Genomic DNA, 14,368 nt, shown 5'->3' with positions numbered 1-14,368 from the left:
GGACAATCACTTTAGCCGCCCCTGACAATCATTTGAATGATATTAAATGAGAGTATGCATCTGAAAACCTTGAAATTTTACGTTGTTATTATAACACCAATCTGTTTCGTAATGACAATAATTTATTTCAATTTGTTTTTATATAAATGGGGATATGTAAATAATATCATGGATTTTTTGAAACTTCAACACCCATTCTTTTCCACACTTATTTTGTACTTTACAAGTTTGGAGGATTCATTTGTATCGTTGAGTGTCAATTACTCTAATATGTTAGTACAGCTGAATCAATTATAATGTAGGCCTACCATAAATAGTGATTGTCAGATAAGCAATACATTAATTTTGTATTGTTCTGATCAATACTGAAGAACGACAAGGATTTAGCAACAACATAACGAGAGCATGCCATGCGATGATCAGTAGGCCTATATTATTACACTAATTATATATTTTTTTAGGAAAAGCCAAGGGAGATGAAATATAAGGTATTTCCTACTTCTATTATTAGTACCTATATTCTAGTATTTTCCAGGAGAAGCCAAGGTAGATAGAATATAATAAATGTTATTCTATTTATATAGAATATTTGGCATTCTATCCACCTTTGAAAAATCGCAAACGCTGAAAATAAAATTATAAAACAGAATTTAACGGTAAGCTAATGCTTCAAATATATTGTTCGCTTTGTACTCTCGTATTCATCAGAAAATAATGTGTTAATTTTGTTCAATTACGTGACATTGAATGAAACTTATTTGATTTGAATAATCAATAATGCTGATGTGTATCTACTCGATCTACCAACTTGTTCAATATTCTGCAATTGAGCTTCATACTGTGTGCAGTTTGTGGAAGAATCTCCCAAGTTTCAGAGTAAAGTTCTGCTTTTCTTCTGAAGATACTCTCCAGTAGAGGGCAACGAATTCGGGGTGAGTGGACTACAAATGTAGAATTTTAAACTTTCCCGAATCTCCTGTTTTTTCAATTAATATTCATTATTTATGATACTACAAAAACTTGTTATTCATTCTTGTTATTAATTCGAATTCCAGTAATTTTTCCAAATTCATTAACTATTTTGGTGAGGGTTACACTTGTATTAAACTGAAAATTGAATTCCCAAAAACTCCCATTACATGAAAAAATTTTCTCTCCTTAGTTTATTGTTAAAGTTAGCATACCCATTATATTTTTGTATTTTATCATTTGTAGGCACCTGCTGTGAAATATTTTAGGTTTATCGGGACCAATTTTGTAATGCATTTTACTAAATAAAATAACTGATTGAAAAAGTACCATTTTTGAAACTTTAATTTATTACTCAGGACTTGTTCCTCTCAGTTGGGATTTACTCACTTGAAAATTGTATCAATATGTTGAAACCATGTTTCCAGTAATTAAGTAAAGTTTCAAACTTGTATTCTTGGATTTTTCAATTTTCAATTTCAATTAAAAATTCATCAATGTAGACTATGACCAAATACATGTAAAATATTGATAAAACTAGTCCTCTATATTATTTAATTGTAACTTTCATAGAATTTCATTCAATAACACAATTGAAAAATTTATGACTATCCCTAAAAATTGGGCTTTCCATATAAACTTTTATATAATTCCATTCAATAATACAATACAATTGAAAGATTATATAGCTATTCATATAAACTGGGATATTAGCTACTAGTAGTTCTGTGAACAGAAGACCTCACGCAGTTTTCTCATCCACAAGTATCTGGCGTCACCTGTTCACCGGCTTCTCCAGACATCTGTGTAATGCATGAAACGAATAATCCACTTGTCAGCTAATTGATTATTAATAATAATTCTATAGTCTGATTGATCCTATCTTCAGAGTAGATGATACATAGTGATATCAGAGTATGGAGGAATCCCTTTTCTTTTCATATATTATCCTTAAAATGCAAAATTTCAAAATAGGTACCTTGTGTATACATCGATGCGCAGTTAAAAAAGGAATATACCTGCCAAATCTCATAAGATTCTTTCAACGTGTTTGGCCCTACATACATACATACAGACATATATGAAAGAAAATCCAAGTTAAAACATAGGTGAGGTCTGTGCGTTCGGTCAGTTATAATATAATATTTTTATAGACGATTTATATGAATAGACTTTTAATAGACTATATTCATATATCTCTTTCCTGTATAGGCTACTTGCAGTATAGATATAAAGAAAATAAAAATCTCAGTACCTTTTTTTTAATAAAAAAATATAAATTTTCAAAAAAGGGTACTGAGATTTTCATTTTCTTTATATCTATATCCATATAGACTGGATAGAGCAACAGGCTCAGCTTAAAACTGTTGGTACCTTACTCTTCCAAATTTTATAACATTCTAAAATATACACTTCACTTTCAAAATTTCTCAATTTTAACAAACTGTTTTTATTTTCATTATTTACCTTAGTGTTTTCTCTAACCACTCAATGTTTTAGAAAAGAATTCTTTTGAATTCTGAAGAAAAAATTATTAGAATTATATGCTATCTCTATTGATATTACGCTACATGACCTTCTTATTGAAAATAAAAAATATTCAAATTTTGTAAATTGAATGTTTCTTTTTTTGCTACAAATTTAATAACATTTATTAATAAATGAATGATGAATATTTTATTGCTTTCTGTATTGATATTGCGCTACACAGCCTCCTGTTGAAGTTGAAAAATATTCTACATTTTCTAAATAGAATTTTTTTTTTTTCATTTTTCATTTACTGGTACCTATCGCAAGAGTTTGTTGGAGAAGAGAATATTGTGAGTTTATCAACTGGGGGTAGGTACTTTAGTAGGCATATTAATTTTCGTTTTTTTCAATAAATACCCTAATTGGTTGGTATCTTCAACTTCATGTTTTTTGACAATTTTTGAAATATATTTATTCTAGAAAACCTATACATGCTATTCATAGACCTACTGTTTGTCTATTTACTATTATTATTTGCAGCGTCTATTGATTCAGTTTAATGCTTCTATATTTCCATTAGATTATTACTGTTCTCCAAATTTATTTGATTGTACTGTTTTATTATCAGCGTTTTGATACTATCAAGTATTCATTCAATCATGGAGGGATACAATTGGAGTTGCAAAACATTCTTATTGGCTTTGCTGCTGATTATTCCTGTTGTAAGTAACTACTTAAGCCAGTACCTAGTTATAAAAAGTTACTACCTATAGTAAGTTAGGTTCACGCATGAGAAATCTGCTACAGTTTCACTAAAATTTTCCTTCATGTTTCAACAGCATAGGACTTATCTACCAGGAATTTACTATAGTGAGGTCCACGTTATAATGGCAGTGGAGAAAGATAACAGAGCAACGTTGCCAATCCTCTGTCTCGTAAATGCCTTCTATAGATGGTAGCTGATATAGCAGGTTTATTGATGTAATGATCATTCTTGTTTAAAATAATCAATCATATTATTTTTATTAAGCAAGGAATTATAGTTTTCAATAATTCCATAATAAAGATGGAATATTTTGTCAGTTAATTACCGTACCAATTCTACATTGTTAAAAGACGATCTTGCAACAGAGCAAAGCGAGAAAGAGATAGCGCTATCCGCTTTGTCAAATAATAGATAAGGATAGCAAAACCATTGCTAATCAAGCACTGTCATTATAACGTGGACCTCACTATAGTAATAAGTTTTAGGTTAACTCATAAGAAATTTGTAACTTTTTTCTAAGATGTGTTTTCTATCATGATTCAGATAATAATAATAATTTCTCCGATTGCCAATGAATTGTAATCAGAGGAGTTTATTGACAAAACATATACATAATTATTATAATATTCATGCAAAAGTTGCTAATACTAAACTTAGTCCTAATTATGATACCCATGTAATAATATGTGTCGAGGTGATCATAATAAGGCTTGAATAGACCCATACATAATATACTGTTGGATTCTGGTTAAATTATTGTATTTTAACTAGACTCTATCTTGATTTTCTGTACTTACATGTATTTATGAGCGTGGAATGAATTTGAACTTCAAGTTTTAATTTTATTTTATTCATTCATTCTTAGACGATAGATACAATGCAGGTAAAAACAACAGGCATTCGCCCAAAACTGCTTAATTTTGGTCAAAAATTATTGCTCCTCAGCATACAAACAAATTGTATTGTGTTTTGAGATTCTCTTCCCTGGTTCACCGATACACTGTGATCTGTGAAAAAGCCTGATTTTATAAAAAAGATTCGGTTTGAGTGACAGTAGACGATTCTAAACCCACAAAAAAACATATTTAGAGAACCAATTTGAAATCATCTTACTAAATCAAACTGCCTCTAAGAGCTAGTTTTTGTTTATGATCAAATCATGCCTAAAAATGTTTCTAGGCATATTAAAACTTTGAACATTTTCCGGGTGTGTAACCCCCAAAATTTTAGGGGGGGGGGGAGATGGAATACCCCTTCCCCAGACCCCACCAATAAGCCCAAATGTTTTGGTAGGTCGGCACCCATGCATAGGCCTATCATTTTCATTTTCATCATGATCATCATGAACAAGACTTCATAGACACAACATCATTTTCAGATCATTCAGATCTCAGAAGGTAGAGACCCAGGAGGAAATGGACGACCTGGTAGACGATGCACCTGTAGATTTTGTACGAATCTAAGACAATAAACGAGGATACACAAAGAAAAACTGATGCTAAGTTTGGTAAGTCACAATACATATTTCCATTATTTTTATCAATATTTTCTCATTATTTTTAAATACTCTTTAGGGTATGTGTAGGATTCCATACTTGTACTGTGTAAAGTCTAGTGTGGTTTATTCATTTATTTATTGAATGAATGAGAATTACACAACTTACAGAAAAGTACCACAGGCTTATAAGCCCAAAACGGTTCGAATTCTAATTTATACAACAGTCCAAATGTAGGTAGCTAAATAACAGTCCAGTGTGTTTTGAGGCTGTGCAACAGGCTTACATACAAATAGAAAAACATTGAAAAATATCACCAGTAAAAAGTTTTTTCAGTAGATCACATACAAAATAGGATTATAGAATTCTTTTTAACGTGATATTGTGTCAAATTATTTTATTTAATAAAAACCATCCTTTTTTGAGATTGAAATACGGTAAATGAGAGATTGCATTCTTTCGGATGCTAATTATATAATCATATAATATTAGTTCTGTATAAAACAATGTTTTTCCTTTAAAAAGAAAAATTTTAAGAACAATACAGCTAAATCTTTTCCTATTCTAAATTTAATAGTATTTCCTATAATATTAATTTTTTGAATATAAATCCCTTAGAAAACACATTCACCTTTAAATTTGCAATTTAAAATCATATTTGAATATAAGGTTTAGAAAAAACCGAGATTACAATTATATAAACTATATTTAGTGTTATTAAATGAAAATCCGAACTGAATGCCTTCACCGCCCCAAAGATTTCACTCTTCTACCTGTGTCAATATTTGCAGTAGCAGAGATCTTTGGGGTGTTTGACAACATTAAATCTGGAATTTCATTGATAATCTTTATTCTTCCTAGTTTAAATATGCTACCGTCTATAGAAGGCATTGGCAAGTAGTGGATCGGCAACGTTGTTCTGCTATCTTTCTCCGCTGCCATTATAACGTAGACCTCAATATATGCATTTGCACTAATATGCATCTCATCATAAGGATAGATGGGATGTATATGAAACTTCCAAAAATGCTAGTTACAAAATTTGTTTTAATTTTTTTATGATTTTAAAAAGTTTATTGTTTTGTGAAAAGAGGTAAACGGTGATTTCAAGAAAAGGGTTCCTATTCAATTTTATTTTGCTGTGCTACCAATTTCTCCTAAATAGGTTGGATAGCATTTCTCACCTATTAACCTAAAGGAAGTTATCGGCTCCAAAATGGTAGATTCTTGATAAATTATGAATGGATCTATTTCTTATGAAGAGAAATCCAGTTTTCAGAGCAAATCAACTTATAATCTTCATAAGAATTTTGGCAATATACAACACAAATCCACAAAACAATACCTTACACACTTAAACATCTAGCATCATTACAAGCTAAATACTTATCCATTTATATAGTTGAAAAACAATGGCTATAGGCTTGTAGACACACAAAACAAATTATACAAAATTAGAACACCATAAAACTGTTCAAAACTCAATTTAAAACATTATAAATTTCAATTAAACAGAAAAATATTCAGAGAGCACAAAACACTTTTCCATAGCCAGCCACCATTTTTTAGAGAAGAGCTACCAAGTACAGAGCAAAGCCACACCTCAAACCAGTGACGACTTTATGAACACATCACTGATATTAAATTTCAAAAAATTATAAATTACAAGTTTAGAATTTACATTTTACATTTGTTCTCAATAAAACTTTATTTCGAAACTGTTATTTTAAATTTATATATCCTCTATATTTATAATGATCTGTTAATTCTGTTAACTCTGTTTCGGTGATACCATGGAATGTGCAACACAATTATTTACGATAATTTTCAGTTAAAGTTTGTCCGCATATCGATTACTCTGATATTTACTATCAAGTTTTATAGATCTCGAATTGAAGATTCATTGCATCGAGAAAAAATGTAATATTACAAATACCCCCCTCTTGACATGAAAATCTTTACTGTTTGAGAATTTAAAGAAAAAAAAATACATTGAAACAAATGGAATTGTTGAAATTAAATTCCAGAACAGTAACAATTTTTCTATAAAAACATTACATGCCATCCTATAATATTGAAAATTATTATAAAAATTCATCAATAGCATTTGTTATACGTTCCAAACAATATTTCAAAAATATAGAATATCAAAATCACTTTTGATTTAGCTTCATAATTTAAAGAAAATATCTCAATAGAAAGTTTAATATATATAAAGAATAGTTTTTTGAAATTGCACATGAATTTAATAGATAGAAAAATTCAATTTTTTATTGCATGAAAATTTAGTATGTTGAACAAAAAAAAAATTTTTTTTAAATGAATTGATGAATTTTTACATTTACTTTTCACATAAAATTTTAATAAATCAAAAAATGTTCATTTCTTTCACTATTGACGAGGTTGATTTTATCGATGCAAATTTTGGAAAACAGTCCGTTAAGGCACTCAGTATGAATTTCAGTTATGTGTGACTCCAGTGTGATAACATCAGTGTTGGGCTGATCCAAATACTCATAGTGTTGGGCTGATCTGAATGCACGTAGTGTTGGGGTGATCCTTGTAGTCGACTGATGCATACCAAACTCGATACAGGTGACATCTCAGTTAGCATTGCCTCATTCTTGTAGTAGACGGCTGCATACCAAACTCAATACAGGTGACATCTCAGTTAGCATTGCCTCATGCTTGTAGTAGATGGCTGCATACCAAACTCAATACAGAGTCACGTAAATTTTGTATCATATAATTATACAATGTACATTTCAGGCTTGAAATGACAATGTAATTTGTTTTTTGGAAAAGAGATAGACGCTGCATACAGGATTAACTTAGGTGAGGATTAATTTAGGTAAGGTTTGTTTTTTTGATATTATCAGCTTTCAAGGTTTATAGTTCTGCATACAGGAATAATTTAGGAGAGGATTTTTTGAATCAATTTCTTTCATGATACTGTGACTGTTATTCTGAATTCAAAGTTGAGAACGTGAACATGGATGGCAATTACCTCCAGGTAATGTGGTAGTGTTGAAGTTTGAGTTACATGGTCAGCAATAGGCGTTGGCATTGTCATTAACGTATGCTTTGGTGTCGGCATTGGCGTTGGCATTGTTGTAGGCATTGGCATCAACATTGGCGCAGACATTGGTGTAGACATCATTGTAGATATCGGCGTAGTTATTGGTGTAGATATTGGCGTTGGCATTGCTGGTGTAGGCATCAGCGTAGATATTGGCGTAGATATTCAATTAATGAGTCACACTAGTTCGAAAATCACCCAATGTTCTTACACACTCTCTCATGGCGTTCACTTGTTGTTGATTTCGAGATTCACATGATAATTATTTTGATGTTAATGTCCATGCTGTACCTTTATTTTAAAATGCTTATAAACTAAAAAGAAAATTTTGATTAGGCTACCAATACAAACTAATACACATGAAAATCATTTACAAGTATATAATCAATATAAAAATGAAATTTGTTAACATCTTATTATACAGTCAGCAATACATAAATTGTGAAATTTCCTCAACTCTATAGAGATATCAATTACAAAATTTTAATAAAAAATAATTTGATTTCCATTTATTCACTGTTCAAATAACAAAATTTAATCCATTCTTCAAAATTTAGAACCTAAACAAATACATGTTACATAAATTTCATAACATCCTGTATCATTATCAAAATATTGTAAAAAACATCAGATCATCACAACAAAAATAATTTGATACATATTTCAATAATTTCAGGACAATTCTTCTATTCACAATCATTTCATAATACAATATATCTGCATTTCATTATCATTTAGTATAATATTCCACATTATGATTTATCATTCAGGGTTTCAAAATTATTTATGTGGACAAATTTATAAATTTTAATTTTAATTTTATGTTCAAATATTGTATAAAAAGCAAAATTTTAATATATTAATCATCGTTTATCGGATACTATAGTTTATTTCGACTTTTCAATGTTCTAAACACAAACTACATTTCATGACAAACTTTACTATATCAATCATAAACAAGAAATCATTCAAAACATCAATAATATTTTGCTTCAAAGGCAATCAATATTCATAAGAATCATCTGCATCTATGGCAATCAACATTATTATCATTATTTTGCATCTATGGCAATCAACATAAGTAATCAACACAAAAAAATATTATCTCATTACTGCCTCTCTAAGTCATAACCTCTGTTATTCCTTCTTTAGGCAATAAGGTTTCCATCTCAAAAAACAATCACATACCAGCAAAATTCTAATCAACAAACCCCACTAAAAATTCTACATACACTCCAGCATCCATTTCAAACGATAATCAATCATATCAAAATTTATAGAACAAACAGTTTTTAAAATTTAAAAAAAGACATCAATTACAAAAACTTTAGAGAAATTTAACCTTAACTCATTTCAATTAATAATATGACAAGACGTTTTTATTTAATGAAATCATTTATAATTATATTCAAGTTAACTTTATTATATTGAACATCTCATATATATGGCAACACAATTCATTAATACTTTCAAATTTTGAAGTTTTATTATTATAACAAAAGAATTTATACATAAGATTAATTTCAGCATGTTCTAAATTGAACCATTTATTTTTTAAATAATTATTTCAGAATTTGAAGACTGTATAATAAGTACAAACATTTCAAGATTACAATACAAAGACGATCAAGATGGATAATGGGTAAATAAGTTCCCTAAAAATACAAATAAGAGAAAAAGAAAATTGGGTAAATAAATTTCCTAAATAATACAAGGAGAGAAAGATTAATTAGAGCCTATCCTACATGTCAGTACTAAACTTTCATAAGAAGTATATTTAAAAAAATATACTGAAAATGAGAAAATGGGACATAATTTGCTCTGAAAAACCTAGTTACCTAATATGATACCTGACAAAAAATAGACATAATTAAAATATGTAATACATGATGAAAAAATATACTGCAAGCAAACAATTATTTACACTACAATAGATAGATTTTAGTAAAGTTAAGTTTTATCAACAATTTAAAGATTAGGAGAATAAGCTACTATTTTAACTTCCAAAAGTATTCAGAAAAAAATACAAATTTAAATGACTATGGACAAGATTGGTTAAGATATGCATCATAGAAGAAATTTACTGAACATTACACAAAGACAGGAAAGAATCGAAAATTTAAACGATTAAGGGCCAAGAAAAATAGGCTACAGGAAAGAAAAAAGACACAATATGTAACTCACCATACACTGTGTAGCAATTTGCTATTCTGAATCCCGGCATAACACAGGATCCTATCATAAATAGTGCCGGGGAATACGCTTTCATCATGTGATTCACTGTCATCATCTTGTAAGTAAGCAGCTTGAAACAACCTTTGAATACTAACACATCAATGGTGACTTTGTGCTTTGTTTTCTTCAAGAACATGATTTTATTCATGGGTTCATTTGTTTCAACAAAGCCATTTTGCTTACAAAAGTCAGTCATGTTCACTAGATAATGCTTGCATACACTTTTTCAATTTTTAGTTGAAAGTTGAATTCATCAACTTGATACAAAGCAAGATTCATTTTGTTTACATTGTTCCTAACCTCTACAGAAACCTGTCTCATGTAAACATTCACTTTATTTACTGTTTTTCTAACTTTCAATTTGGCAATACTACTTTCTTTACTGTTGACTTTCAATAAAGACAACTCCATATCTACTACATTACTCAATTCTACTATCTCACTAGGATTTTTACTTTCAATAACAGTAACTATAGGCCTACATTATCTGAAACTTGAAATAATTTATCTTGTATCTCAACACTACTATCATCCTGCTTCAATTTGCTTCATCTTCATGATTATCAATCAAGTTTCAGTGTTTCTTTTAATAGAAGTTTTATACTAACCTGTGCTCTATTATACTAGTACATTCTTGCTTCATATCATCAAACCTAGCTTTGATCTTGTTTCAAATTCAATCTTAGCATTTTGTAATCAATCTTAGCATTTTATCTATCAAACATTTGTGTTAGGAATGCTATAAGAGTCAGATCATTTTTAATGTTTGCCATTTTGTAATATGCACTGTGTCACGTTATTCTTTATATTTAAATAACGATTAGCCTCCTGCTTGGCATCAGTCGGTAAAGCATGAGATTTAATACAATTAGGTCGTGGTTTTCTAATAGTATTCAGTCTTAAAAAATCTTGATAGGCCTAGATATGGGCTTCTCCAATAACTCTTGTAATTCAATAATAATAAATATATATAAATGATACTTATACTATAGAGATGAGGAATAAAAAATAAATTGCACACCATGAAAATTTCACACATATATTACACAAATAATGCAAAGATCAATCGAGGCAAAAAATATATATAGAGCGATAAAAAATAATATAAAAAATAGAACAATAATTTTATATCAGCAAAATATCACAGGCTAAACTTTATATTCTAGATTTATGGCACGAACATTACCATGTGCCTTTATCTTAAAATCATATGCATTCTTTGCATGTAGCTGCGACATGCACTTGCTAATACTTGTCGACTTGGATAATTCAATCAAAAATATGTGCTCTAAGATCAGCTTGATAAATTAGCCACTAATAATCCAAATATATATATATATATTAAAATCTCTAGTATTTAGTAGATTTATTTGTATCGAATATACATTTTTATCTCAGGGTGCAAGATTCGGCACCTGACGGAATAGGTAGAGCCATTCATCTAGTGAATTAGAACTATATAAATTATCGCAAATTGTATTGCAAAAAATTAAATTGTATGCATACGTTTGATAGCCTAGATTTCGTACTTCTTGATTAAATAGAAATTTCTAAAATATTGATCTATATTTTTCTTTCAATTAAATACCTTTAATACTAATTTTTTACTTGCGCAAGTATTACTCTTATTAATTTCTCAATTTATAATAACCCTTTCGGCGAGCTAGCTTTGATCATCAGATTAATTCGAAGCACTAGGGCGCCCATCACTAAATTCAAATTTAATCACTCACGTGTCGAAAATCTTCTTGTAAGCCGCCGAGTCGATCCAACTCCATGCGGTCGGGAATATGGTAGCCGGAATCGTCTCCTCCAAGGGGTTATAAATTTAATTAAAATGAAAAATGACTTCTGCTTCACAATAGCATCACGAAGTTTTTAAGAAATTTAATAATTTACTTTAACTTTAACTTTTACAAAATCATTAGTAAGGTACTTCGCTCTAAAATATTTGGGGTCCTCTTATGGTGGCATTGGCTGGCGAGTGCTGGTTCTTCCTTCTCAAGTTTTACAGATCCTCTTTCCGACTTTCAAATTAGCATAAAATTTAAATATCTCAATCCTCCGCCATTAAATTCAAATAGATCTTACAAAGAATGCCAAAATATTGCTTAGATTATATGATTAATAATTTCTTTGCATTCGAGCCATATTGATAACATAGATTACACAAATTTTACACAAAATCTACTACAATTATATAAATATATATAAATATTTTTGAATTGGCCTACAGTTGCCGCCTATTAACTGCCGTTTTACTATTGGTGCATGCAAATTTTATTAGGTATTCATGCGCCTGGTAACTCTTATTCCTGAATACATTAAATTATTTTTATTTGGTTTTTATTTATGCTCTTTGCATGCTAGTTAATATTCTATATATTAATATTAATTCCATGCTACCTAATAATTAGCCACGTGGACGGGTGTTTTTTCACATTGCACACCATCCGAATGCAATAAAGCTCTGCCAAGGGGTTTTGGTCAGATTCTACGTTCTTCGGTTTGATCGATCTCTAGGTCACCGATCCGTGAATACATCTACATAACCTCAATCTTCAAATATTTTTAAAATAATCTATTTATGAGTAATAAACTTCCTTCAAATCCTTTTTAAGTTCTTGTACCATTTAGCCAGAACAAGCTGATGCTATCTTATCTTGATTATTATCTGCTTGGCGATATTAGCCAATTACTTTATTTTTAGACCTATACTATTTCTGTTAGGGCTTTTCATCTACCCAGATTTAATATGTTACACGCGCCCCTGGGTTTGAATTAAATATTTGAGAATCACAATGTTTTAATGAAAACCCACCCTTCAATACATTGATATACACTATATTATTTATAAATTATACTCTCCTACTTCTATCACATTTCGCAGACATATTTGCTGCATCTCCTTTATACCTTATCAAAAACAATAACAAATCTCCTCCTCAACACACATAAAAATATCATAAATATAAACTTCTAAACGCACCCTCCTGACAACATTTACAACACAGTAATTTTTAAATTCGCCGCTTGCAGGGCCGCCAACTTAACTACACACATTTCATAATTCTCATAAATGATTCCTTTTAGACAATAATTTCGATTCATAAACTTCTGGGCTTATATCTTATAGTATTTCTTAGGTCTTAATATAAATAATTTTCTATACATCAGGTACAATACTTTCTTTTGCTAAGGCTCTTTGGTTTTGGTAACTGGTATTCACTTTAAGTCTTTTCAGGTAACAAACGTGGCATAATTAAAAGTAATAAATATAAAAACATATAAATAAATATATCGACATTAATAAATATAATAAATAACAATAATAAATAAATCTTTGGGTACAGTACTTCTTTTTATAAACATATGTTCAACAGATATTACATTCATTTGATTTGGGTGGCTTTGGTCCAGCTCTTCGTGTTCTACAATTCATAGTGTTACATGTACATCAGAATTGCTATCGACTTTCATAACTAACCTAACTGCTCAATTTTTTCTCTTAAAAAGGTAATTAACAAATTTTAATTTATTATATCCCCGCTTGTGTCCTTTTTTATCTGATGTATAAATTAACACACATTTAAAAATTGTTCTTTTTCTTATTGCAGGCTTCTAACGGTTGGAAGGAATTAAAACACTGGATTGTTGCCATGCGGTCCTATGCCAAGATTAAATTTATTAAGGAAGGTCAGTAATCGGTTTGATAATAATGTTTTCTTGATTTCTTATCATATTATTTTAAATTCGATGATATTTCATGTAGAATGTTGTGGTTTTCCCGTATCTTGGCTTTTTGCTTGTAGCTAGGCTATACTGCTGTAGGCCGTTCGGTTATCTGCTGTTGATTGTTGAGGCTGTCCTATTATTAATTATCCTTCATAAATTTAAAGCCCTTATATCTGGTGTACTCTTTTTCGAATAATCCTTGTTCCTTTATTAATAATTCTTTTAATTGATCCCAGTCTTCCATTATTTCTTTCATACTATCCACATATTTCTTATAAACAACCTTAATCATATCAGGAAACAGTTTCGTAAGCAAGATTTTTCATAGGCCATAAACTCTTCATAATATTATCCTCTTCATTTTTCATTAGCATCACAATTTTAGCAACATCACGGCCTAATAACAAACAATTTTACAATACAAGATTTCCAACAGATCAACAAATTCTTCAACATTACATGGTCTTAATTGAACATCATAGCATCACTTTCAATATTATCACAGCCATCAAACAAATATTAAACACCATATCCAAAACATTTATATCTTTTTAATAGCATAATCTCTCATCAGATAATAACTATTACTTCATTTTATAATATAATTACTTGTTTCCA

General features: G+C 29.6%; 1 long non-coding RNA gene across 1 annotated transcript in view; it reads left to right on the top strand.

Annotated features, from left to right (window-relative positions):
- Window positions 1-778: 778 nt before the first annotated feature.
- Window positions 779-14,368, top strand: part of LOC120348860 — a 32,065-nt gene continuing 18,475 nt past the window's right edge. Inside the window, exons 1-3 of the long non-coding RNA XR_005571703.1 lie at window positions 779-932; window positions 3,068-3,161; window positions 4,584-4,712. This is a non-coding gene — a long non-coding RNA (uncharacterized LOC120348860). The remainder of the gene's footprint in view (window positions 933-3,067; window positions 3,162-4,583; window positions 4,713-14,368) is intronic.

This window comes from Nilaparvata lugens, chromosome 6 (genome assembly GCF_014356525.2).
Source record: "Nilaparvata lugens isolate BPH chromosome 6, ASM1435652v1, whole genome shotgun sequence".
Lineage (NCBI taxonomy): Eukaryota > Metazoa > Arthropoda > Insecta > Hemiptera > Delphacidae > Nilaparvata > Nilaparvata lugens.
This window is presented reverse-complemented; position numbering and strand designations above follow the sequence as displayed.